The sequence below is a fragment of the Peromyscus leucopus genome, chromosome 15 (assembly GCF_004664715.2).
Source record: "Peromyscus leucopus breed LL Stock chromosome 15, UCI_PerLeu_2.1, whole genome shotgun sequence".
In the NCBI taxonomy this organism is placed as follows: Eukaryota; Metazoa; Chordata; class Mammalia; order Rodentia; family Cricetidae; genus Peromyscus; species Peromyscus leucopus.
The window spans coordinates 61784050-61811255 of NC_051076.1; the positions used below are offsets into that span (position 1 = coordinate 61784050).

Below are 27206 nucleotides of genomic sequence, written 5' to 3' on the forward strand. Positions count from 1 at the left end.
GACTCAGTATGCCTGTCAGGCTTCTGTCCAGGCCTAGGGGAAGCTGATGGCACCTGCCTGGAAACCACATTTGTAGTATCACAGGACCAGAGATCATAGTTCACAAAATGTACTCCTGTGACAGACTCTAATGGAACAGAGGGTATATGTGTTTTTCTTAGGCTGCTCTCCAATATCCAGGACAGGAGAGGATGGAAGAGGCCCAGGTACTACTTCTTCTGTGGATGTTAGGCGCAGTTATAACAAAAAAATTGTTGAGGGGACTAGTCCATAGTTACACAGAACGCAGGCCCCAGGGCTTCCGTGATTGAGTTCATGCAGAACATGTGTTTGGAGAACTCCATGAACAAAGTTGGCTCTAAAACAAGCCCTTTATTTATTGGGGTGTGGGAATCTTGTAAATCTCTTGCACCCAAGGCAAAAGGCTCCCTGGGTATACTCAGCAGGTCCTAGCTTGTGATTCTGTAATTACTGAATTCCAGTTGAGTGCTGTAATCCACCTGCAGTACATCTTTCTGACGAGGATCAGCTATTTCACCCTGGGAAGGAGTTTCAGGGACATGACAGAAATCAATGGTGGACAGTCTTGTTTCACGGCTGTTACTCACTCTCTCTCCCTCCCTCCCTCCACCTTCCTCACCCCATTTATTCCTTGGGACATTAGCTAATTTGTGCAGGAATTTTTACAGCAGAAACCGAAGCAGGAAAGAGTGTAGGTGGATGCAGAGAGGAGCTGAACTGCCTACAGAGCTTGTACTGAAATCCAGCTGTTGAGGGAGAAGGCCGGAGTTGAGCCTGGCACTGTGGTGTTGGGGCAGGAACTTTAGGGGTGAGAGTCACGCTTTTGTTGGGAGTTTCCAAAACTCCTTCCACACAGACAGGAACATGAAATGATGGAGAGGTATTTCTGGTCCCTACCCTCGTGTACCCATCAGGTTTGGCCTTCTTTCAGACAGAGCATGAGGAGACAGCTCTTTAGACATCGCCAATGATGTCTGGGTTTCATGCTCTCTCTCTCTCTCTCTCTCTCTCTCTCTCTCTCTCTCTCTCTCTCTCTCTCTCTGTTTTATTTTGCTTTGAATTTTGTGTATGTGGACATGAGTACAGTGGCTGTGGAGGCCAGAAGAAGGAGTCAGCTGCCCTGGAGCTGGAGTCATAGACAGTTGTGGACTCCCCAGTGTGGACGGACACTAAGAACCAAACTCAGGTCTTCTACAGGAGCAGCAAGCACTCTTAACCCCTGAGGCATCTCCCAGGTCCTCTCCTTTGTCTGCCTCTTGAACCTGTTGCCTTCCAGGCCCTCGTGGAAACCTGCTGTTGTCTCCAGGGGATCTCCATAACAGCTCCTTCCTGATGTAGAAGTTGGCTCAGCCGTATTGATCACACAGTAGCTGTGCTGTCCACGAGGAGGATGGCTGACATGGTCCAAAGTCGAAGAGGTTAGTGCCATTTTTTTCTGAAGAGCTTTTCCCACCTCCTGATTGGGGTTGTCCACGTGTCTCTCTGAGCGTCTAGAACACCTCTCCATCGGGGCCCTTTTCCCGTAAGTAGGATTACCAGATCACATGCTTGTCTTCGCCTGTGAACTCTACACTCCTTTATTTCACTTATTTAAAAACACGCCAAAGCCAGGCACGGCGGTGCCCACCTGTAATCACAGGCCTCAGGAGGCTGAGGCCGAGGGTCCGAATTCAGGATCAACCGGGGCTGTATGGTGATTTCAAGTTCAGCCTGGGCGTTAAATAGCAAGATTCTGTCGGGATGAAAACAAATCAATAAACAGAAATAAAAGTACTCAGTAAGTCTTCTCATCACAGCGCTTAACAGCTAATACATCAAGCGATCCTCAGAGTAACCTTATGAGGTGAGCACTGTAACAAAACTCATCTTGTAGACACAAAGCCTCGGCACAAGGTTGTGTAGTGTGGTTCCCGGTTGGCTCAGATTTCACAGAAGCCAGATTTGGTGCTCCTGAGTTGCTGGCACTTGGGCTCCAGGGTCTCTGCTGCCGCCAGGTGAGGAGAGGATTCAGGTCCCCCTCCTCTAAAAATCTGTAGCTTCTAACAGCAGCCCCGGAACAAGGCAATCCATTAGCAGATGGTTTTGAGAAACAGAACATAAGGTCTATTTATTACAGAGGGAAGGAAAGAATGATCATTCTGGAACCAGCCCCTCTAGTTCCCACTTAATGAAATCTGCGCTGCACTAATTTATTATGTTATTTGTTTCTGAACTCATTTCCCTAAGGAAAAGATACACGTGTGTGTGCATGCAGCAAACATTCTTTGTAGTTCACCGTTATATGTTTTCCTGGTGTCATGAGTGCTTCTGTGCATGCCCACTCAGTGGGAGAGGCTGGAGAGATGCTCGGGATGCTGCTCTTCCAGAGAGCACTCCTTCGGTTCCCAGCACCCACTTCAGGTGGTTACAACAGCCACGACTGTTGTTCCAAGTGACCTGATGCCTCTTGCCCCGGCCAGCGGGGTCTTCAACAGGGACCTGAAGGGAGGGCCGGTGAATGAGAGGGACAAGAGACATAAAGAATGAGAGCAAGACAGGACGTCTGATCAAGCTCCAAATTTTATTTTTTTCTTAAGGCATATTTAGGCAGGGGCAAAACGGGGGAGGGTGGGGAGGTGGAGGAAGTGAGGGGTGGGGGGGAAGGAGGTGGGGGGTGCAAACAGGGAGGGGACTTTAATCATGGGTTGTTCGGCCAGCAGGAAATGTTGCTCTGAGGGTTATCTATCTACTCTTGCCTATCTGCCCAATTGCCTAACTGCAGCTCATTCACCTGATGTCTGAGAAGAGGTTCTGGTATCTGTGAGAAGAGGTTCTGGTGCTATGGAGACTTAAGCAAGGCCTAGATCTAAGAAAAAAGGAGAGAAACCCAAATATGGCGGCATGTGAGTCAAGGGTATGGCTCCCGTCAGCCTCTGGCTTCCACAGGCTCCTGTACTCCTGTGAACCTACTCACATGCAAACACACACATAACACATAATTAAAAACAATTAAAAACTCTTTTTAAAACATGGGAGTTTTTCTGTACATTCTTTTTAAAAGAAAAAACCCACCTTTTTTTTTTTTTTTTTTTTTTTTTTTTTTGTTGTTGTTTTTGTTGTTGCTGTTTTGAGTATCTTAGGCTGTCTAGGCTGACCTTGATCTCACCCTGTAGCTGAGACTGGCCCTGAACCTTCTTCGTCTGCCTCCCAAGGGCTTGGATTCCTGTCAGGTGCCATCATGCTCTGATTCTCTATGCCTAAAACAAGGCAGACCCTCACTCCACAAGAGGGTCCTCAATCCCTCCATAGCTGCTCTTTCTTCCATTCATTTTGTATTCTAGTAAGTTCTTCTAACTCACAATGACTGATGGATAAACCTAGAGTGTAAGTTTCAGGCATAAGCTGGTCTTGAAGGAACAGGTCAAGGCACACTGGAAAGAGCACACAGACTCATTATTCTCTGAGTCTAGTCTTGGGAATCAGCATGGCCCCCGAGGCTGTGGATTCTGCAGGAGAAATCCAGGTCCTCTTCAACCACCTTCAACAACTAAGAAAGAACCACGACTAACCCCTCAAGGAGGCAGGCTTGGCTGGTTTGACAGATTTACACAGCGGGCAATGGGATGATGGAGAAGCCAGCATCAACAGTGAGGTGTGTTTGGATCCCAGAGTTTCCCAAGGACTCCTGGATCCTAGATTTAGCTCTCCCATATTGTTTGCATCATGGATAAACCTGGCTTTTGTTGGAAGTCTGTGACTACAAGCCCTTGACCTCCAGGGAAAGAGCCATGAGTACAGGGGTGTCCAAGCCAAGGCTGAGACCAGCTATGGGTGTGGCCAACACTACCCCAGCAACTGACTCAAAAGGCTGTGAGAGTCTTTTGTGAGATTAATTGTTCATCAAGATGTTCAGCTGTAACTCAGCTGCATGGTTCTGGTTCGTGAACATCGCAGAGGACACCGTCCGGTTGAGTTGATATCAAAAGGATGAACAGGCATGAGAGTATGGTGGCTGTCCACTCCGCTGGGGACCCTGGTTTGTGCAGAGCTCAAGACCTCATGGTTTACTGTCCCTAAATGACAGACAGCGCTGTCTTCCCAAGTGGCTGCATTAGCCACATCAGGGCTGTATAGTTCCAGAGGAATATTTCATTTTCTGAATTTGATTTCCCCTTACTAGAACACATTTATGATATGCTGTATTTTTATGAGTATGAGTTTATTTAAAGAGAGTTTGGAGTAGACTGTCCCAAGGTGGGCTCCACACAGCAGCTTGTACGTGTTTATGAACAGGTATGAGGTGTTTGGTGTATTGATGGACTAAGGTGGCCACTTCCCCCTTACAAATCATGATGGACTGGATATCTTTTTGAGGGTGTTTTTCCCCTGATCCTCTAGAAAAGTTCACCAAAGGGGAGGGGTGTCATACTACTACACAAACAATATAATAGTGGTACTGGGTCTGTTGAGGTGTGGACAGCACAGGAAAGTGCCCCAGTGCCTTGGTTTCTGCCACAGCTCAGCACAACCTGTCTGCAGCCTCAAGGACGTTGATGCACAAAGGAGCATTCAATGAGAAACACAGCTGCACAGATGTGGCTCTTTCCAGTTACCTCATCTCTAACTCCTTGTCTACTTCTTACCATTTAAAACTTACAGTTATTAATTATTTTTATTACATTATTTATTTATTTGAGGGGCATACACCATGATGCATAAGGGAAGCTCAGAGGACATGTTGTGGGGGTCAGTTCTCCCCTCCTACCGTGTGGCCTCCAGGGTTTGAACTCAGGTCATCAGCTTGGCAGCAAGTCCCTTTACCCATGGAGCTGTTTTGCTGGCTCTGGGACTCCCTTTTAAAATGTATTATTTGTTTATGTGTGTGTGTGTGTGTGTGTGTGTGTGTGTGTGTGTGTGTGTGTGTGTAGGCCTGTGTGAGTTTACATGCACGGCATGGAGGAGCTCACAGAAACTGGAAGAGGGGGTAGGATCCTTGGAGCTGGAGTTACAGGTGGTTCTGAGCCACCATGTGGGTGCTGAGACCTGACCCAAGTTATCTGCCAGAGCAGTCAGTGGCCTAAACCACTTAGCCTTCTCTCCAGCCCTTAGAACTTACTTTGAATTGCAAGAATCAGGTTTTAAGAAAACAAAACAGTAACTTTCTCGGCTAAAGTTTTGTTTTTTTCTCACCTACCGGGCGCGGGGGAGGGGAAGTTGATAAAGTCAGCACAGGGCTGGACAAAGTCTTCTGCTGACATACCCCCCCTGCCCCGCTTCTGCCTTTCTGTTAGAGCTCCACAGTCTGTGAGAGCTCACACATGCCTGCCTCATGGTCATGGGACAGCTGCCGACTCCAGCAATCTCACTGGCATTTCTGGCAAGAAGAAAGGAATGGGTGGGCAAGCGTACAGATTTGATGCATTGGAGATTCCCCCAGAAGGCACCAAGATGTGGTCAGTGTGAATGCTTCGATATGCATTAATAATAAGCCCAGGGAGGCCATTAATGCATCAGTGTTGCATTAAGGAGGGAACTGAAGCAGCCCCCTTGGAGTCAATGGACTAAGAGTGAACCCAGCCTTGAGTTCTCTACTTCACGTTCCCCGCATCATCTGAGGTCCTGTCTGTCTATTGTATGCGTCTGACTCTGTGCCTGCCTGAACGCTGTCTTGGGAATCTGTCTGTCCCTATCTTTTTTATCCTAATAAAGGGCCTTGCTCTCTCTTTTATTGAACAGCACAGAGAGCATCACATGGGGATGGAATGAGGAATGATTTACAGAAATCTTTAACAGAGTTTTAGAAGGGATTAAGTCACGGACTCCAACTGATCTCAGCTGACCCAGATGGCAAGCACTACTACCAACATCACTGTTGATCAAGCAATGTCCATATGTCATGTTCAACATTTATGGTGAGTATTCATTTATAAAAACTGAACTGCTTTCAGCCTATTTGCTGTTTCCAGAAAATGATTGTCATAACATACCTCAAACACAAATGCATTCCAGGGCCATGGAAGAGCACATAATTGAAGATTATAGCGTATATTAGCTTGGGGTGTACAAGTTGATTACTGGGGAATCCGAGACAAGTAAAGTTGATTGTTACACAGTTTTCTTTAACAGGCAGAGTGCGTAGTAGGACAGCAGCCTTAAGTCATCTCAAGGTGTGTTATTAACTCTGGCCGTGAGCTCCTGCAGAAGCTGCAGTCTGTTTGAGCGTGAGAGATGTTTTCATCGGAACGCATCGCCACAGGCAGGAGCTAATTAGGGGAGCATGCTAGCCCCACGACTCCCTCCTTCTCGAGTCTCAGCCCACACTGTATCATGCAGTTCACCCCTGGTAATGAAGGCTAAGAAAATGAGTTATGCTGTGGGGAGGGGCGGGGGCACTGGCTCCTGCCTGTGAGCTTTGGTTTAGTGTTCAGCTGTTACAGTTACACTAATAACTCTTGGTGGGGTAGAGCAAGTGCAAACACAGGTTCAGCAGCTGCCTCCACATGTGGACTGAGGGGCAGAGGAGCCAGAGGTCAAACCAGAGCCAGGTAACAGCATCTCGGGCCCCACGTGACTTTCAGACTCTTGCTTCAGTTGAAAGCCGTAAAACAGCTGTTACCTGAGCATCTGGGTGGATGGCTCACAGATGTGGAAACTGAGCTTGAAAGAATTGCAGAAATAAGGGCGTCTGACTGCTGGGGAGCCGCAGGTAGCAGCTGGCTGCTCTCAACTTCCTGGCAGGGAGGTTAACTGGAGAAGGAATGTGTGTCTTGTTAGTGGCTTGAGAGAACAAATGTCCTTCAACCCAAAGTTCTTTTTAGAGTCATATGACCTCTAGGTGGCTGGGAGGACATTCACACTCTTAAGGGTCTGGCAGGAATGAGAACTGTCCTGAGGTGGCTTCCTTTCTGTCCTCCAAGCAAGTGCAAAACAGTGCAGGCCATTCCAGATGCCACTGAGATGCCAGCTAGCTTTACTATGGCCATAGATCTGAGTTGTAAGAGGGGTAGGAAGAACCTCCTCTATATTTTAAAGACAATTTGGGGCCAAAAGAACTAGATCAGGCTGGGAAGATGGCTCAGTGGGTAGAACACTTGCTGCGCATGTGTGAAGACCTGAGCTCAGGTCTCTAGAACTCACGTTTAAACATCACAGTGGTACCTGTCTGTAACGCTGCTGACTCCCAGGGTGAGAAGGGAGGTGGCGATGGAGACAAGAGAATCTTCAGAAGCTCTCAGGGCAGCTAGCCTGGAGTATGCCACAGGGAGCAGCAAGAGACCCAGCCTCAAACAAGGTCGAAGGTGAGGACCTATGCCCAAGGATGTTTGCTTATCTCCATATGCAAGCTGTGGCACCCATCTGCCTGCTCTCTCTCTCTCTCTCTCTCTCTCTCTCTCTCTCTCTCTCTCTCTCTCTCCCTCACCCTCTCCCTCCCCCCTCTCTCTCACACACACACACTCACCCCCCCACTCACACATACACATGCAGGGTGTGGGTGTGCGTGTGTGCATGTGCGCGCACTGAGCCCACAAAGTTAAGAATTGGGATAATGAACTTTGAGGTGGTGCTGATGCTGTGAGAACCATATATAAAACACAATGTAATAAAGTCATAACTGATGGTAATTTAAAAACAAATTATAACTCATCTGTGGGACCTTCACCATCCAGAATACTACCTCAATTAACAAACTTACGCCAGGCAGCCTAATGTCTGCAAACATTGCCACTGAAGAAATTGGGGTTTATTGTGGGAAATATGGGCCAGGGTACACGGCTAGAATGGATGAGCTAGTTCCTAGTCATAATCCTTTCCACAGCGCTCTGGATCATTTTAATGCAACAGGAACGAATGGGGTGGGAACTGTAACCCACGGGGCGTTTTCCTGGGAAGAGGCCCTTTCAGCTCAGCCATGATCACAGATTTCCAGTAGATGGCGCCAGAGAGCTGAGAATAGTTGCGGAGACATCGCCGCTGACTACCAAAGTTGGGTGGCTGTAATCACAGGGTAGGAATAGGGGTGTAAGCATCGTCCGCCTGGGTGGCTGCAAGTAGGGTGGGTGGAATCACAGGCTGGGGACCTGTGTTTAGCACTGTCCACTCATCCAGCGATCTGTGAGGTGTTTCACGCTTGGCAGAGAAGCTCAGCCCTGTGCAAATGAACAACACGTGGGGAGAGTTTGGGAAGAGCGCTCCTCACTGTTTCAAGGGGAGACTGGCTTCAGAAATGCAGCGGCAGATTGCTGGGTGACTGGGAAGAATCAAAACAATGACTGTAGTTGGATCTGGAATGCCCTCACAGTCCATATGATGAAGGCTCCCCCCCCCCCCAGCATTTTCGGAGGTGGTAGAAACTAGGAGGCGAGGCCTAACGGGAGGTCTTCAGGTGGGTGTCTCTTCCTGGTGCAGGGGCATCAGGCACTGGTTTAGGTAGCTGATTAGGAACAGGCATGAAGAAAAAGAGCTCTCCTGCTGAGCAAGGAGCAGGCTCACAGTGTTCGGGAGAGAGGGGCAAGGTCAAGAAAGCACCCAGGCGCTATTCGCTCGGGCAGCAGAAGGCCGGTGTCACTTAGAATCATAAGGCATCTCCTTTGCTGAGTGGGGCTGGCAGTCGGAGCTGGCACTGAGCCTTTCCCAGCAAAACCCAGGCACATAAAGGGACTCTCGTGGCCAACAGCAACAAATGCCTCCTCGGCCCCGTGCTCAGGGACTCTCTCCAGGGATCCTCCTGGCTCCCGGAAGCAGTCTGGCGGACAAATCTGGCTAGCAGATGGAGTGAGCAGGCAGATGCGAGGCCCTCCCAGCTGAGACATTCCTGTGGACGTTAAGTAAGGCCCACGGTGGCCCAGGGGAACCATTGCTGTTCCACTGACCATCCCAGCTGTCAGTCAGGCAAGGCGGCCAGATGGACGTCTGTCTGTGTCTCTGTGAGGGGGTAAGGAAGACCCGGTTCTGGCTGACACAGAGAGCATCCTCTCTGTCAGTGTCCAGCGCGGTGCAGAATACAATCTCTTATCTGTCTCCTCCTTTGAAGAGAAATGCTGAATGCCCCTGTTTCGGGGGTCATTGGAGCAGGTGGGGTGGCACTAGCCCTCAGTTTACACAGACGAGGGGCCTCTGCAGGTGAGCGGGTCAGAGGAAGCGGTTTGTCTTCTCCTCATCTCTGTGTAGATGCAGACTAGACACATTTCCATTCCAAACACGCCTTATTTCCCAACCAACCTCTGAGGCTCGGAGGCCACCCAAGTCCTTGGAATTTGGGTTTTTGGCACAAGCAGAAGAGAGAGTGCCTCTCCCCCTTATGGGCTCCCTCCCTCCATCTCCCATGGGCTTCAGTTACTCATCAGATCCCAGTTTTTATCTGTGGGATGAACCCAGAAAGAAATGCGGGAAAATGACAGCCTTGCCTGGCACATTGGGTCTTGGAGCTGACTCGAATCCAGGCCTGGAAATGTAGGTCTCAGATGTTTGAGGGTCTTGGTGTGCCTCTGGGGGTCCCTCACACCCAGTCTGATGCTTTCAAAGCTAGCTGGTATCATCTCCGGTGCCTCCTTTATTGTAGCCCTGGCTTCCCTTTGGGCCCAGCTCCTTGCCCTGAATTCTTTTGACTTAAGTGGGGGGTCATCCGAGCCCACTGACTCCCATGAAGTAGGGTGTGGCCGGTGGGGGTGATGTTCAGCAGGTGTTTTGTTCTAGTGTTCCAGATGTGGGGACTGGAGCCAGGCCTTTGTAAACGCCAGGCAACCTCTGAGATCCACCTCCAGCGCTTTTAAAAACTTGTGTTTATTTGGAGGTCCTGGCTAGCCTTGAACTTGCTTGTGGTTCTTCTGCCTTGCCACCCCAGAAGCTGGGATTACAGGCCTGCACCAGAGACTTTGGATGCTTTGATGTCTGGGGCTTTGCTGACCCTGGACAGATCTGCCAATCCCAGAAATCGCCAATCCATAGACAGTAAAAAAAACTTGACTTAAACACACGTGCATGTGCATGTGCATGTGAATGTGCGTGTGCGTGTGCCTGTGCGTGTGCATGTGAATGTGCGTGTGCCTGTGCCTGTGTGTGTTGACATCAAGTGTGTCTTCCTCAATCACATCTTTGCCTTGGCTCTCTTTGACACAGGGTCTCTCACTGAACCTGGAGCTCACTGATTATCTACTGACTGGCCAGCAGGCTCCACAGATCCTCATGTCTCTGTCTCCCCTGTGCTGGGATTGCAACCTTGTCTGGACTTTTGACATGGATACAGGGGAGAAAGCACTTTATCAACTAAGATCTACCTTTCATGGTGTGGTGGTTTGAAAGAAGACGGCCCCCAAAGGGAGTGGCACTGTTAGTGGGTGTGGCCTTGCTGGAGGAAGTGTGTCACTGTGGGGGCGGGACTTGAGGACTCTTGCTCAACCTTCCCTCAGAGTGACTGTCAGTCGACTTTTGTTGCCTGCAAGATGTAGGACTCTCAGCTCTGGCACCACATCTGCCTGCATGCCACCATGCTCCCCGGCCTGATAATAATGAGGTGAATCTCTGAAACTGTAAGTGAGCCACCCCATATCAAATGTTTTTTTTTTATAAGAGTTGCCGTGATGATAGTGTCTCTTCCCAGCAATGAAAATCGTAACTAAGACACATGGGAACTAATCTAAGGCATCTATGTTTCCATTCTCTGCCAGACCCCTGCTCAGGGCCAATGATCACCCAGAATCAGGGGACAGACAATGAGAGCCAGCTCAGTGCTTAGTGAACCCAGCCAATCCTTGCCTGATTTCCCTCCCTTCCCATCTCCCTTTCCGTGGACACCACAGTGAAAGCTCTTGCCTGTCTCTTGCCCTTGTTCACTGTCTCCTGACCAACCATGAGGCTTTCTTTACACAGTTGGGTGCAGTGGGGGGGGGGGGGGATGGCATGTGCAAGCCGCCTGCCTGTGAGTCTAGAAACTTCTTGGGGTGGGGGGCAGAGCTCTTGGCTTGAGGAGTGCTTACCTAGCATGCACAAAACATTGGGTAGTCCCATCCCTAGTACAATATATACCAGCCACGGCTGTACATCCCTGTAGTCCCAGCACTTGGGATTCTCGGTAGTAGAGGAAGGTTATCTTCAGGGTACTCAGGAGCTTGAGGCCAGCCTGACCTAGATGAATTTCTCTCTCTCTCTCTCTCTCTCTCTCTCTCTCTCTCTCTCTCTCTCTCTCTCTCTCTCTCACACACACACACACACACACACACACACACACACACAAATATTAAAACAACTCCATTAGCTCATGCTTCTGAACTGCATGGAGCCTGTCCTCAGGACTGATTTTTTTTTTTCCTGTCACCTTTTAGCCATTCCAGGGCCAGGACCGAAGATGAAGGTCTCAGACACCATACCTGACCCACTGGAATGCAGTTTGCCGAGTGGGTGCCGTTACTTCTGAGGGGGATTTGTGCCGAGCACCTCTCTTGCTGGGGAATGGGTGAACATGCAGTTCGTTTTGATGCCGTTCCAAAGAGCTGTCACCATCCCTGTTTCCACTGAGCCCTTTCTCCGCAAGCCCCTGTGGAGGATCTTGTTTCTGGAGTCTAACCCGCCATCGTGCAGGTGGGTGAGGAGCCCAGGGGCCTGGGTGGGGCTGCAGCAGCAGCGGCTTCCAGGTGCAGCCACCAAGACACCCCTGACAAGTGAAAGCGGGCCGCTTCCCTCTGGTCGGCCCAGGAGCAGGTCACTGGGCTCTTTGACTTGAGATGATCCTGGCGACATGGTCCACGGTTTCCTGTCTCCTGACTGAGCCTCCTGGGGGTGACGGGGAGAGACTTGCTGTCAAATGGCTTCTGCCCCATTTGCTTCATGACGAGCTAACTATCGAGGATCTTATGGTTTCTGGCTTTGTTTGTTGTTTAACGTCTTTCTTTTCCATCCCCCCCACCCCCCAGCTCTTGACTTGCAGGGTAGGACCTGTCTTAGTGGCAGTTAGCTGGTGTGGGCGTGGGAGGGTGTTCCTGGGGTAACTCAGATACAAAGACTGGCTGATAATTCCTCAGAGGCACGACAGTGGCCTCTGCCATTGAAGAGTGTATTTTATATCCTAGAAAACTGCAGAAGTATATTGTGTTATAGGAAAAGTACAGGCATGCAAGGTAAATATTATTTTAAATTTTAATTTAATAATTAACTGAATTAAAAATAATTTAATCTTATTTTTTAATTTTAAATTTTAGCAAAAGTTAAATTTAACTTTTAATTTCATGTGTCTTGTTTGTATGTCTGTCCATCCACCATGTATGTGTCTGATGCCTATGGAGACCAGAAGAGGATGTCAGATCCTCTGGAACTGGAGTTATAGATAGTTGTGAGCCACTGTGTGAGTGCTGGGAATCGAACCCTGGCCCTCTGGAAGAGCAGCCAATGCTCTTAACCACTGTGTCATCTCTCTGGCCTCCAAGAAGAAAAATGTTACTTAAATTGTCACACACTAGAAATAACTTTTACTGACATCTTGAACAGGTTGTTTCCTAAACTTTTATTCATTTACTAGATGCCTTATTTTTATTTTTGGTGTGTAATCTCCCAACTGATTTTCTTTCTTTGTCTTTGATACTTTCATACATATATAAAACAAAATATAATTATACCCCTCCCCAGTTCCCACCCCACAAGTCTCCCCACATGCCCATTCCTCTCCCAACTTCATGTCTTAAAAAAGAATAACCTCAATGTTTTAATCAGACCGAAGGAACAAGCGCACGTCCCCATCATGGGTGTCTCTCTCACCATCACTCCGGCTTACAGTGGCAGCTTCTGTGGATGCACAGGTCTGTCAGGTCTCAAGTTGTTTAAGCAATGTCTGGTTCTTATGTGGTTTTCCCCAGGTTTTTACTATTGTAACAATGTCTCTAACAAACAGCTTGTCTCATACGTCTCTGTAATTGTCCAATTATCCTCTCAGGCCAAATGCTTAGAAATGCGATTACAGAATTAAAACACAGTCATGTTGAATAAACACTCGAAAAAAAATGTGGACCACTTTATACTCTGCAAAGAAGGATTTGAGCAACGCTTTTCCTGAGCTTTGCCTAACACTGAGAAGTGTTGTGGCCTCTGGCAGGTGAACCAGATGTGTTTACCAATAACTGTATTTAACCCCTGTCTCTCAAGAAAGCCCTCTCCTTCATGCCCTCACCATGTAACATGAGCTTGGGGTCTACAGACCAGTAAGTGCTGTCTGTGGGAACCTGAGAAACTCACAAAACCCCTTGTCAGGGTCCTTAACTATAACAGGGGCACGATTTACACACTTTGTATTGCTGCGTGGTTGTGGGGGTGAGTGAGGTGATGTGTAGCTGGAGTTTTCTCCAGTCCTGCCTGGCCCACAGTCAGGACAAATCTCTCTCACCCACCAGTTCCACAGCCGCTCAGACCCAACCAAGTAAACATGGAGACATATATTGCTTACAAATTGTATGGCCATGACAGGCTTCTTGCTATCTAGTACTTTTATCTTAAATTAACCCATATCTATTAGTCTATAAATTGCCACATGGCTTGTGGCTTACTGATACCTTACATCTAGTTTTTCATGGCGGCAGCTGGCAGTGTCTCTCTGCCTCAATCTTCCACTTCCCAGAATTCTCCTCTCTCCTTGTCCCGCCTAAACTTCCTGCCTGTCTACTGGCCAATCAGTGTTTCATTTATTAACCAACCAGAGCAACACATTTAACATACAGATATCCACAGCTCTTCTCCTTTTTCTTTTTTTTTCAAAAAGGAAGGTTTTAACTTTTACATAGTAAAATTCCATATAACAGAACAATTATCAAGCAAAAATTACAGTTGCAATATCTAGTCTTTTTATAATATCTAGCCTATTTGGCAAAATTAAAGAAGATATCCTATCTATCCTATATTTGTGAGTCTAAGGTTTCATATCTAACTTATCTTTTATCATTACTAAGGAAAATTATAACTATGTAGTCTTCAACTACACCAAAGACCTCAGAAGGATATATTATTACCTAAGAAATGGGAAAAGGATGCAAGCAACTTTTGGGAGTCTTGCAAGAGTAGATAGAGACAGCTGGCAGCCTGGACAGTCATCCAAAGTTCCTCTGTAAAGTTGGGGCATCTGTCTTCAGCCCACAGGGCTAGAGTCTCTTGGTCATTTTTCTCAGTGTCCTGTAGAATGTCTAGCAGTTTCCTCCGTGAAGCAGGAACCTGAAGGACCATTTTGCCAAGCAAAGTTCAGTGGTCACTATTCTATGGGTCCTGCATGTCCAGTCAATCAAGCAGTCCAGGCAAGAACAGTTTCTTGTCCAAATGGCTATTTTTGTCAATAAGAAGAAAAACTCTATATAGAGCATCTTTGATGCCCATTCTCCTCTCTGAAGTAAATCCGGTGCTGCCAGGAGCAGACATGTCTCACTGTCCAGAAAGTCTAAATTTTTAAAACATTTTAAATGCCATATTCTGTAGGTCTTTGAAGTATTTGAAGATTACCTATCCATCTGAAATATATCTATGTATACTTAGAAAACTTAACATGACTATAAGTTTGACTATCATAGAAGCCTAATTGTTCCATTACAATTTAAATGAGTTGTATAAACATAATACCTTAAACAAGAGTAAAAATACACACACAGTATAACAAAATTAACTTTAAATTTGTATCAATAAACTAAAATCCATAGCAATGTAAAACATTTTTAAACAAGTTGCTCTTTAAAAGTAGGTTCAATAATCTACCCCTTTATCTTATCATTATCTATACTGTTCTCTTTTGTTCTTTAGAAAGAGATTGCATTTATAATCAACCTGTTTTAAATAAAAAATATTGGGTTTTCTCTGTCCCACACCATAGGGCTCTTCTGATATGGAACAAAAAAAATCTCTCATCCTTTTTTTTTTTTTTTAAAGCAGTATGTTTGGGTTTAGAGAAGGAGTGAGCCAATTCCATCTCCAAAGCCAGCTTGGTATATTTGGGAATTTGGGCGTAGCTTCTCTTACTACTTCCTGCTGGAGGGGCGCTGTATCTTATGGGGACACAAAGAAAATTTTAGGATTATGGAGTAGTCTGTGAGGGTATATTGTCTGAGCCAGTTGCCTTGAAACTGTTCTGGATGTTGGATCATCTAGGCCTTGGTGTCATCAGAGACCTTTCAGGGGGTCTTGGCTGGTCAAACCTGATTTATCTTAATCTGGAACAAATCCATAGCCTCTGGCTTTCTATGGAAACAAAAGCAGAGCCTCCTTTCTAAAGCAACATATTCTTACATCCAAATTTCGAACTCAAGGTACCTTTAAAATATACATATTGGCTTAACTCAACAGCTTGTACGATCAAATGTTTTTCTGTAGTTAAAAATCACAAAGACGCCAGGTGGTGGTGGCACACGCCTTTAATCCCAGCACTTGGGAGCAGAGGCAGGTGGATCTCTGTGAGTTCGAGGCCAGCCTGGGCTACCAAGTGAGTTCCAGGAAAGGCACAAAGCTACACAGAGAAACCCTGTCTCGAAAAACAAAACAAAACAAAACAAAACAAAACAAAACAAAATCACAAAGACAACACAATCTAGATTCTCTGTGTAATATTCATCTTTATGTGGCTTATTTTATACTACCTTTACTGTCTCTTTAAAGACTTTATTTTTAAAAACTATCTTTTTTTATATAACTGTATATATTCCTTTTATCTCTTTCAAGCCTACATACATTTTTACACACATTGTAAAGCATTTAAAGTCTTGCTCCATCTGAATTTGTCTTATTGTGAATCTATTCTTTTAAACTGCAGCATCATTTGTAAGACCAAAACAGCTGCTGTGGCTGCTGGCTCCGCCCACCTTAGCTTCCCAACATGGTGGTGGTACGTTTTCTGCCAGCTCTGGGAGCCATCAACTCTCAGAAACAGTGGGTCTATGTTTCTATCAAAGCAGTGTATAGCCCAGAAACCTCTTTTTTTTTTTTTAAACTAGCAAAAACTATATTTAACACACAGCATAGTGCGCAGCTTGGAGACACCTCTGTGTAACATAGTGTAGGTCAAGCCTGCATGTCACAAAACCGTCATAGAGTAGCTCAAGCTCACATGTTGCAGCATCTAGCTGCCCATATGAGACATGAAGTAGGAACCTGGTTTTGGCTCCGTTTAGAATTGCTTATTAAATATTCTCAGGTTTAAGGTGGAAACTTGAGCCATTGGGCACCATTTGTAGCTGGAGTTTTCTCCAGTTCTGCCTGGCCCACAGTCAGAACAAATCTCTCTCACCCACCAGTTCCACAGCCACTCAGACCCAACACACAGAGTAAACACACAGAGACATATATTGCTTACAAACAGTATGGCCATGGCAGGCTTCTTGCTATCTAGTTCTTTTATCTTAAATTAACCCATATCTATTAGTTTATAAGTTGCCATGTGGCTGGTGGCTTACTGGTACCTTACATCTCAGCTTTTCGTGGCAGTGGCTGGCAGCATCTCTCTGCCTCAATCTTCTGTTTCCCAGAATTCTCCTCTCTCCTTGTCCCGCCTATACTTCCTGCCTGTCTACTGGCCAATCAGTGATTTATTTATTAACCAACCAGAGCAACACATTTAACACACAGAACATCCCACAGCAGTGATGAAGTAAGGAGCATCCGCACTGGGTTATCTTTTTAGAGGGTCTTTAAGATGTCATGTGGAGCTGGGCATGGAGGGAAGCGCTTATAATCCCAGCACTTGGGAGAGGTTGAGGTGGGGTGATAGAAAGCAGAAGTCCACCTTGAACTGTCAGGAAACCGAGGCCCAGGGATGTGGCTCCTAGGAAAAGTGCTTGCTTAGTATGTGCACACCCCAGGCTTGATCCCCAGCCCGGTAAGGAAAAGTCAGCTGACCTGTTACTTGCTCTAAGCAGAGCCACAGCAGAACAGTGAGCTTTGGAACAGTGCTGACTATCAAGGAGCCCTGTGTACAACCTAAGTTCCTATTGTAACACAGGGGCAGTTAGACACGCACCCTGCATGGAAGTTCCCACTGCTGGTTGGTTCTATATACATGTATACATGACAGACAGACAGACACACACACACACACACACACACACACACACACACACACACGTACAAACATATACATTTATGCACACATAGTGCATTTTTATTTTGACTGATAATTAATGGGCTCTTACTGCATGGAAGATTTAACTTCTGGAGAAGTTTGAGCAAATTACCTCTCTATACTTCAGTTTATTCTCTATCATACAGGATAGTTGTAGTACACACCTCACAGACTTACGATGGGCACTAACTGTGGGGGAGAGGCCTCCACAGGGCAGTAGGGGTACCCCAGCTTGTCCAGCTACACAAGTGTGGTGACTGAGTGAGGATGTCTGTGCGCTGTCTGTCAGTGGAAGCGCAGGAAGGGTGAAGAAGAGAGGTGCCTGCTTCAGTCTCCCTGAAGGGACTTCTGCCAGCCAAAGGAGGGTCAGGTGACTGTGTTGCTGGAGGGCTTCTCTCCAGCTTCCACCAAGCCCCGCAGTCCCACAGTCCACGTATAAAATAATCACTCAGACACTTATAATACTCATAAACTGTATGGCCGTGGCAGGCTTCTTGCTAACTGTTCTTTTATCTTAAATTAACCCATTTTTATAAATCTATACCTTGCCACGTGGCTTGTGGCTTACCGGTGTCTTTACATGTTGCTTGTCCTGGCCGTGGCTGCAGTGTCTCTCTCCTTCTTCCTGTTTCCCCAATTATCCTCTCTCCTTGTCCCGCCTATACTTCCTGCCTGGTCACTGGCCATCAGTGTTTTATTTATATAGAGTGATATCCACAGCACTTCCCTTTTCTTCTTTTTTTTTTTTTAAAAGGAAGGTTTTAACTTTAACATAGTAAAATTACATATAACAAAACAATTATCAAGCAAGAATTGCAGTTACAATATTAAAGAAGATGTCCTATCTATCTTATATTTGGGAGTTTAAGGTTTTATATCTAACTTATCTTTTATCATAACTGAGGAAATTACAACTATCTAGTTTTCAACCACATCAAAGACCTGAGAAGGAACATAATGGTACCTGAGAAATGGTAGATGGATGCAAGCAACTTTCGGGAATCTTGCAAGAGTAGACCAAGACAGCTGGCAGCCTGGACAGTCACCTAATGTTTCTCAGCATTGTTGGTGCATTCAAATTGGCTACAGGCCTAGAGTATCTGACAGACCATTTTTAGAAGCAGGAATTCTGAGAGACCATCTTACCTTGTCTTGGCAGAGTACAGTGGTCGCTTTCCTTTGTATCCCGCTTGTCCAGAAAGGACAGCATTGCATTTGTACTGTCAGCCGTCAAGGCAAGGGCAGTTCTTTGCCCAGTAGGCCATTTTGTGCCAAAAAGACAAACTCCCAAATGGAAATGTCTTAGAAGCCCAACATTCTTTCAGGATCAAATTGGTGCAGCCAGGAGCAATTGTGTCTCACGTCAACAGAATTTTAAGTTATTTAAATGCCATATTCTCTAGGTCTATGACATGTTTGAAGATTACCTATCTATCTGAAATATATCTATGTATACCTAGAAGACTTAACTAACATGGCTACAAATATGATTATCATAGATGACTAATTATTAATCTATTTTTAATTATCCATTACAATTTTAAATGAGTTAAACATAATACTTCAAACAAGAATAGAAATATATATAGTATAACAAAATTAACTTCAAGTTTGTATCAATAAACTAAAATTTATACCAATGTAAAACATTTTAAACATAAACTAAAATCTATACCAATGTAAAACATTTTAAACAAGTTGTTCTTTAAAAGTAGGTTCATTAATCTACCCTTTTATCATCTCTATATCCTCCTATATATCTATATCATATCCCCTTTTGTTTTTTAGAAAGAGATCACATTTATAATCAACTGTTTTAAATAAAAATATTGATTTTTCTCTGTTCTCTCCAGCTTCCACCAAGCCCCACAGTCCCACAATCCACGTATAAAATAATCACTCAGATGCTTATAATACATACAAACTGTATGGCCGTGGCAGGCTTCTTGCTAACTGTTCTTTTATCTTAAATTAATCCATTTTTATAAGTCTATACCTTGCCACATGGCTGGTGGCTTACCGGCATCTTTACATGCTGCTTGTCATGGTGGTGGCTGCAGTGTCTCTCTCTCCTTCTTCCTGTTTCCCCAATTCTCCTCTCTCCTTGTCCCACCTATACTTCCTGCCTGGTCACTGGCCATCAGTGTTTTATTTATATAGAGTGATATCCACAGCATGACTGGGTCACATGTCTGTCTCATCTGATCTCTCTTCTTGTCCCTTCAACTCCAGCATCACATCAGTGGAGACAATTCTCCCAATGCAACTAGATCCCGGAAGTGCAGTTCAGCGTGTGGGCCAGCCTCCTGGCTTTGGGTGCTATGATGGCTGTTCTTGGTCACCAGCTTGACTACATCTGGATTGAACTGTGATCCAGGAATGAGAGATTATTTGTGCTGGTTTGAAGTGGGCGACTCCACTTCTAGTCCAGACCTTTGAGGTGGGAAGAAACACACCTTTGATCCAGATTTTGAGGCAGAAGACATATCACTAATCTTGACCATGACTTCTGCTGGAAGCCTACATAAGGACTTGGAAGAAGGAAGCTTTTGCTAGTTACCTGCTTGTTCTCGGCTTGCTAGCACATCCATTCCTTCACTGGCTTTTACTTCTTTAGGAACCCAGCATCTACTGAAGACCAGCTGAGACATCCAGCCTTGTGGATTGAGCAACTACTGGACTTGTGTACTTTCTGTTCCTACCCAGCCATTGTTGGATAGGCTGGACTGCAGACTGCAAATCATTCCAGTAAATCTTGTATGTATGTATGTATGTATGTATGTATGTATGTATGTATGTGTATGTATGTGTGTATATACATATCTATCTATCTATCTATCTATATATGTTCATTCTGTTACTGTTATATAAGTTCTGTTACTCTACAGAATCCTGACTGATACAGGTGTAGAAAGGTCATCAGATAACCACCCTGTTTCTTGTCATCTGCAGTGTCTGTGGGCCTGGGCCAGGCCTTGAGCCACAAACAAGCCATCCTCCTGAGCATGGAAGCATGAGTGGGGTAACTTCCAGATCAAGGCTGGAAGCAGCTCACACTCACTTTCTTCTTTTTATTCGGTCCAGGACCCCAACCCATGGAATAGTACCAGCACCACCTCAATGAACCCAGTCTAGAAACTCTCTCACAGTCATGTCCAGAGGCTGGTCTTCCGGGTGATCCTGGATCTTGTCTATACTGAGATTAACCATCATAGGGAACAGTCTGTGGTGGTATTGTGTTCCCCAAAATATTGTGTACTCTAATAAATTTATCTGGGGTCAGAGAACAGACAGCCACTAAATACAAAGGCTAGAAAATGGTGGCACTCACACCTTTAATCCTAGCATTCCAGAGATAGAAATCCCTCTGGATCTCTGTGAGTTCAAGGCCACACTGGAAATAGCCAAGCATGGTGACACACACCTTTAATCCCAGAAAGCCAGCCTTTAATCCCAGGGAGTGGTGGTAGAAAGCAGAAAGATATATAAGGCGTGAGGACCAGAAACAAGAAGCATTTGGCTGGTTAAGCATGTGGCTGGTTAAGCATGTGGCTGGTTAAGCTTTCAGGCTTTGGAGCAACACAGTTCAGCTGAGATTCATTCTGGATGAGGACTCAGAGGCTTCCAGTCTGAGGAGACAGGACCAGCTGAGGAACTGGTGAGGTGAGATAGCTGTGGCTTGTTCTGTCTCTCTGACCTTCCAGTATTCACCCCAATAACCGGCCTCGGGTTTGATTTTATTAATAAGAACTTTTAAGATTCCTGCAACAACAGTCCTTTAAGAATGCACCTTTAGGGGATTTTTAAGAGTCCGGCAAGAGCAGTCATGCCACACTAGGGCCCAGCTTAGTGGAAGCCTGAGAGTGACAGTTGAGGCATCCCAGGGTGACCCAGGCTGCTGCTGCTGGTGTGTGGTACGAGTTTCCCCATCCGTGGCATTGAGAGCGTGGACACCGGAAGATTGGAACCAGCAGACTGCACTGAGACAGAGGAAGCTTTGCTGAGTGAGACACCAATACAGATCAGAATGGAGGGAAGAGCGGTGGCCGTGTCCTGATAATGTGCCGTGTGGTCCTAGGATTCGGGCCAGCCCCTCAGTTGACAGGCAGGGGAGCGGGTTGGTTCTCCCCTGATGAAGCCACTCTGGCCTCGTTTTCTATTGTTTTGAAGCTATGAACCCCAGCTCCTGCCACCTGTCTCCTTTTTAATCTAGATTGCTCCCTATGGGGGTACGCAGGGCTTGCAGGGTTCAGCCTCTTCTCGTCTATCCTGCCCGTCGTTACCTTCCTCGGTGCTGTGTCAAGGGTCAAACGAGGAAAAAGAAACCAAGTAACCAACCGTTGCACGAGACCCTCCTCCATCCAAGGACGTCTCTATTGTTATGAATTTCAGTGATCAAAGTATTTGGCCTTAAGTAACAGAAAACCCAGTAACAGGAGGTTAATCCAATGAAGGTCCCACTACTCTTTAAGTGGCCATTGATGTAAACGGGAGGGATAATCACTTACCTGGCCAGATTCTCTGTGTCCTTCTCTATGTCCTTAATCTTTCCTGGTCTCTCTGTTGCCTCGTGCTTACAAGGCAGCTGCTGTCACTCCAGACATCATGCCCATATTCAAGATGGAATACCATGGGAAAGAGAGGGTTTTGCAGCGTTCATGTCCTCCTTTAGAAAGTGTCAGTTTGCTCAGAATTTCATGAAATGTTCTGCTCATGCCTTCTTGGACATAACTCAGTAATGCGATTGTTTTTGTCAAGCTGGGAGACGATTTAGGCAGACACATTGACACTCCTACCTGATATCTGGGTTCATTCAGGAGTGGGCAGGTTCCTGCCACTCAGTGGGCATGTGGCTGCTCTTCTATAGCCTTCTCAGCATCAATTCTTTTTCTAAGAAGATTCTTAAATTTCTGGGCAAAAATCGCTTCCGGAAGCCTCTCTCCTTGCCAGATTGTTAGATCTTTCTAAATCACTCCGTACTGCCTTTTGAATAGACTTGCTTGACAAACACGAAAGTCAAGTTACAAATACTGGCATCAGTTTACTCACTCTAAAAAGGGTAAAATAAAAATGGCTGCCAGTCGACCACTGAGACAAAAGATAGACCGGGTGGGGCATAAAGCCTAGCAGGTGCTCGTCATCCAAGGAGATGGGCTGCATTGTTTGTTTCTGACTCCGTAGCTCCTGCTTCTTCGCCTTTATTATTAACATAAGGAAAGGTCAGCATTGGGAATTGACATCCTCGGTTCCTGACCCAGAGCTCACAGAGAAGGATCTCAAGCAACACAACTGCATCCACGACTCCAGAAACACCTTACATCTCTGGCTTAATTCAATTTGCAATTTGCTCAGCCAGAAAACTCAGATCTATAGCAAACCAGACCCAATTAGTTCTGGCGCTTGCTTCATGGATCTGCTTGTTACCCGGTAATAATGTGATCAATACGGCCCACCTGGCATAGTGGCAGAGGTTCTAGAAGGTGCAGAGGAATTCAAGAGCTCATCCAGCCTGCAGCAAGACACAGACGGGGACCCTTGCTCCAGTGGCTACAGTGGAACCTCTTCTTCATGAGGGTCAGAAGGTGGCCCTTCACAGGGCAGACATTTGGAAAACAGGAACAGGATTATTTATTCCTCTCCCCGCTTCCTCCTTCCTCCCTGTCTCCTTCATTACTCTGTTTAGATGGGATCTCTAGCGCAGGCTGGCGTCAAACTCACTATTTAGCCAAGGATAGCCTTGAACTTCTGATCCTCTTGACTCACCCTCCCCGGTGCTGAGATTGCAGTGGGCAGCATCCTAGCCTGATTTTTGGGGTGCTGGGAATGGAACCCAAGTGCAGTCCAAACTGAGCCACAAGCCAGCTGTCCTTTCCTTTCCTGAGAGATTCTATCCTCAGGTTGAAGACAGACTCATCAGGAGTCTTGATTCCAGCACCTGATTGGCTCTGAGTTCAGGCACATTTGATCAGCCTCTCCCTGTTTTCCTAAGACATGCTGAGAAGATTAAAGAAGAGAACTTTTGGGAAGTCACATGACACAACCCATGCTTTCCCAAGGGTTTATAGATTGATAACATTCGCTGGGAGAAAGAAAGACAGACAGAGAGACAGACAGACGGGTTGTCTCTTCAGTGGCATCACTGCCCGTAAGTCCCTTTTGTTCCAGTAACTAACCCCATTGTAACTCACTGTTTTCCTGAACTGCACTTGGGTAGTATCATTTCACTATTTCTGCCCTCTCCTCAGAAGATCACACAGTACCATCCTCTACGGGAATTCCAATCAACTGTATTTTGAGGGTGGTGTTGGGAAACTGCCATAAAAAAAAAATTAGGGACCCATTCCACCCAGAGCCCGGAGTTCAGCATCAATCATTGTTAGGTACATAGTGACAAGGGGAATGAATCAGGTTCAGAAGGATGAATCATTTCATTCATAGAAGAAAGGTACAAGTCAGAGCTGGTGATTGATGGATCACTAAGAGTCCTTTGAAGTGACCGAGAATGTAAGCTATTTCCACCATGTCATTTTATGAGGCATGTGCGCGCCTGTGTGTGTGTGTGTGTGTGTGTATGTGTGTGTATGCACATGTGTGTATGCTTCAGGGTAAGTTATTAGTATGTGTATAAATGTCTTTGCATGCATGCATGCATGCACGCAGGTGTGTTTATGAACATCCATGTTTTAGGAAGTCAGCGGGCAATGAAGAGAGATGACATCTAGCCAGACCTTTCCCTCCTCTGCCTTTTTTTTGAGGCAGGCTCTGCATGCTTCCTTTGATGCTAGGCAGCATCTCCTCCTGTTGATGAGCTGCAGGTGGCTTCCAGGAGAGTCACGTGGCCCTTTGTCATTTCCCTGTTGCATCGTTTGCCAGCAGTGGAGTTGCAGGATTTTTTTTTTTTTTTCTGGGGCTGATTTATGGGAACAAAACATGACAGGTACATTTCACATCTCCATCGGAGGCAGTGGGATGGCCTTTCTCGCTTTAAGTGAATGTGCTCGGGATAGCTATCAAAGCATTCACGATTGTGTATAGGAGCAGCGTCTGGAGACCATCCCAGAGGTCACTCAAGTACCAGGAATCATTTACAGATGACCAACTGTGTTCTCTACATAAACGGTGGCTGGAGACCAAAAGGCAATGACTACTCAAAGCTTTCCTGGGGAGAGGGATGCTATTTTTGTGATTCCAGTAAATCGCAAATGTCCCCATCCTGTATTCATCATGTGCCTTGGTCAAAGAGAGTCAGAGAAGCTGAGTCAGATTCTCTAGGGACAGAGACATTAGCTTAGTTGGCTAAAGTACCAGCCCTGAACTTGAAGTTTCTCCCGCTGTGTTGTTAGGTTATTACAGCCATTTAAAATATTTGTGTGGTGATTTTTTTTTACATGTGTCTGTATGTATATGTTTATGTGTGTGTGCACATATGAAGGCCATAGGTCAACAGCAGGTGTCTCCTTCACTGTTACTTTTTTGAGACAGGTTTTCTCACTGGACCCGGAGCTTGCCAGGTAAGCCAGTGGGTCCCAGGACCCACAGCCTCTGCTTCCCTCTGACTAGGATTTTAATTATGTGATACCGTGCTTTCCTCTTTCCTGTGGGTTCTGGGGGCTTGAACTTGAGTCTTTATGCTGGTATGAAAAACAGCTTACCACTGAGCCATCTCCCCAGCCCTTCCTTTCTTTATGCTTTTATAGTTAAAATGAATCTGTGTTTCCCCAGATTACAGATTTAGTCTACTCTGAGCCCAAACTGATAGTTCTGGGCTGTCATGGGTGGCTAAATATTTTGTTTGGATTGGTTCTGTGTGGTACGGTCACCTCTGGTGACAGAGCTGCCCGGTGCCATTGTAGTTCTGTACAGAGCAGCCAGGCAAATCTAACGCTGGGCATTTTCAGCGGGATGTTAATGAATTCCAATTGCACGCGTGGCTAGTGCCTAATTTGTTGGACAGAGCAGCTATGGAACATTGTCTGGGGAGATGTTAGAGGCTCCACATGTCTGCACTCGGCTGTGTCATATAGAGGAGACAGGTGTCTCTCTTTGGGCATGGGCATGTGGTAAGCCCCCAACTGTTTCCCCAGCCTGGCCACATGTCATGGTGGCAAAGCCTGCCCAGACTCCTCAGTGTCAACTCTTCATTCTGCTGGGTACCCAGGAGTCACCATTCATGGCCGTGCCCTGGTACCCTGCATGCAGTGCTTTAGCACCCTGAAGGTCCGCATTCTGTGTCCTCCCTAGGCTGTGCAGAAGTTGGACCCTTGGGCCTCTGCAAGCTCCCAGGTCAGGTCACAAGAAGCCATGAAAGTGAAAACAAGGCAGGAAGACCAGAGCCAGGTCGTCAATATACCCTGAGGTGCTCTGCATTACCACCTCCCATTAGAAAATCCATTGCCTGGCTCCCACCATGCCTCCCATCTCCCGCTGCCATCTGGCTTTGACATTCCCATTTAGCCCCTCTCTCCGGTTTCTGACACACTGTGAGTATCCCATTGTGCTTCCAACCCTTGGGGTTGCTGTGGCATTGTTCTGGCTTCTTCGTTGTTGTTGTGATAAAACCCTCCGACTTAAAGCAGCCTAGGGGAGGAAAGGGTTTATTTGGCTCATACTTCCAGGTTGCAGCCCATCATTGAAAGAAGTTAGGGCAGGACCTGGAAGCAGAAACCATGGAGGCTCCCTCTCTGGCTTTTTCACAGGTCCATGCTTAGTTAGCTTTCTTATGAAGCCCAGGCCCACATTCCAAGGAATGGTGCCACCCACCATGGGCTGGGTCTTCCTTCATCTTGAATTGCCCACTGACCAATCTGATCTAGGCAATCCTTCAGTGGAGGCTCCCTTCTCAGATGACTCTAGGCTATGTCAGGTTGACAATGAAAGCTAACTAGGGCAGGTATGAACATAGTTTAGCCCCACTGAGACTCACTGATGTTTGATTGACATCATAACACTGTTGGAAGGTGAGACTTTTACGAGGGAGTTTGGGTCATAGGGGCTATGAGTTCTCACTAATTCAAGATTGGATTTGTTTTCTAGAGAATGGGTTGTTATAAAACATCTACTTCCTTCTTGCTCTTCTGGATGGGTCTGTTTGCCTTTATGCTTTCTACCATGCAACGAGGTGGTGTGAGACCCTCACTTGGACTTCTCAGCCTCCCGAGCCATGAGTTAAAATTCTCTCTATGTGTATATTTATATGTGTGTATGTATGCACATATTCATGTGTTTATGTGTGTGCGAGTACATGTGTGAATAGGTATGTGTGGAGGCCAGACTGGGGTCAACCTCAGGTGCCACCCACTTTTTTCCCCCACATGGGTTCCAGGGTTTGGACTCAGGTCTTCCTCATACTTGCAAGGCTAGTCCTTTACTAATTGATCCATCTCTATCTCCTTTACCTTGCAAGTTTTATATAACCACCCAGCCTCAAGCATTCTGTTACAGCAACAGAACACGAATTCAAACAGGGCTGAGCATCGGTATGCTCCCCAGGAAACCTAAGGCTGTCTCCCTGCTCCATTAGTCAGGCTTAAGAGTCTAGAAATGCTTGCTCTTTGCGTAATGTTAACACAGCCTACTTCTAAGAGACAGTTCTGTCCCTGTGAATTGCTGCCCAGCTGAAAAGCGCATGCAGCTGCTTTGAGAAAGCTAAATCATAACCAAGGGATAGCATGGTGTCCTGAGCTGCCTATTCAATCTTTTTTTTTCTCCATTCTGCCAGTTCTGAGATGTAGTCAGATTTGCATTCATGAGGCTCCATAGTATCTGGGCCTAGAAACAGGACAGAGGACAGGTATAGTGTTCTGTACCTGTTCCGCCATCAGTGTGTGGATAGAGTGACCCCCACGGAGTGAGGGTGTCTTCTGGATAGGAGGAGAAATGAGATGGTCTTAGACATGTTCAAGTGGCAAGTGATGGTGCAGGGGTGTGGTGGGATCTGGTTCCACCAGAACTTGTGACTGGAGGATAAACAGTTGAGATAGAACTGCCAAGGCAGTATCAGATGCTTCCCCAGGCAATTCCAAACGAGGGAGGAAACTATTTTTCTAGTAATAATTTTTCTTTATACTTGAGAATTTTATACATGTAGACAATTAAACATGATCATATCTAGTCCACATCCCACCAGTTCCTCCCAAAT

At 46.2% G+C, this 27206-nt stretch overlaps 1 long non-coding RNA gene across 1 annotated transcript; it reads left to right on the top strand.

Moving 5' to 3' along the window:
- The first annotated feature begins 11232 nt into the window (after positions 1-11232).
- On the top strand, positions 11233-19836 carry LOC119089120. Its single transcript, XR_005092951.1, has 2 exons — positions 11233-11574; positions 19301-19836. It is a non-coding gene; the product is annotated as an uncharacterized LOC119089120 (long non-coding RNA).
- Positions 19837-27206: the final 7370 nt, after the last annotated feature.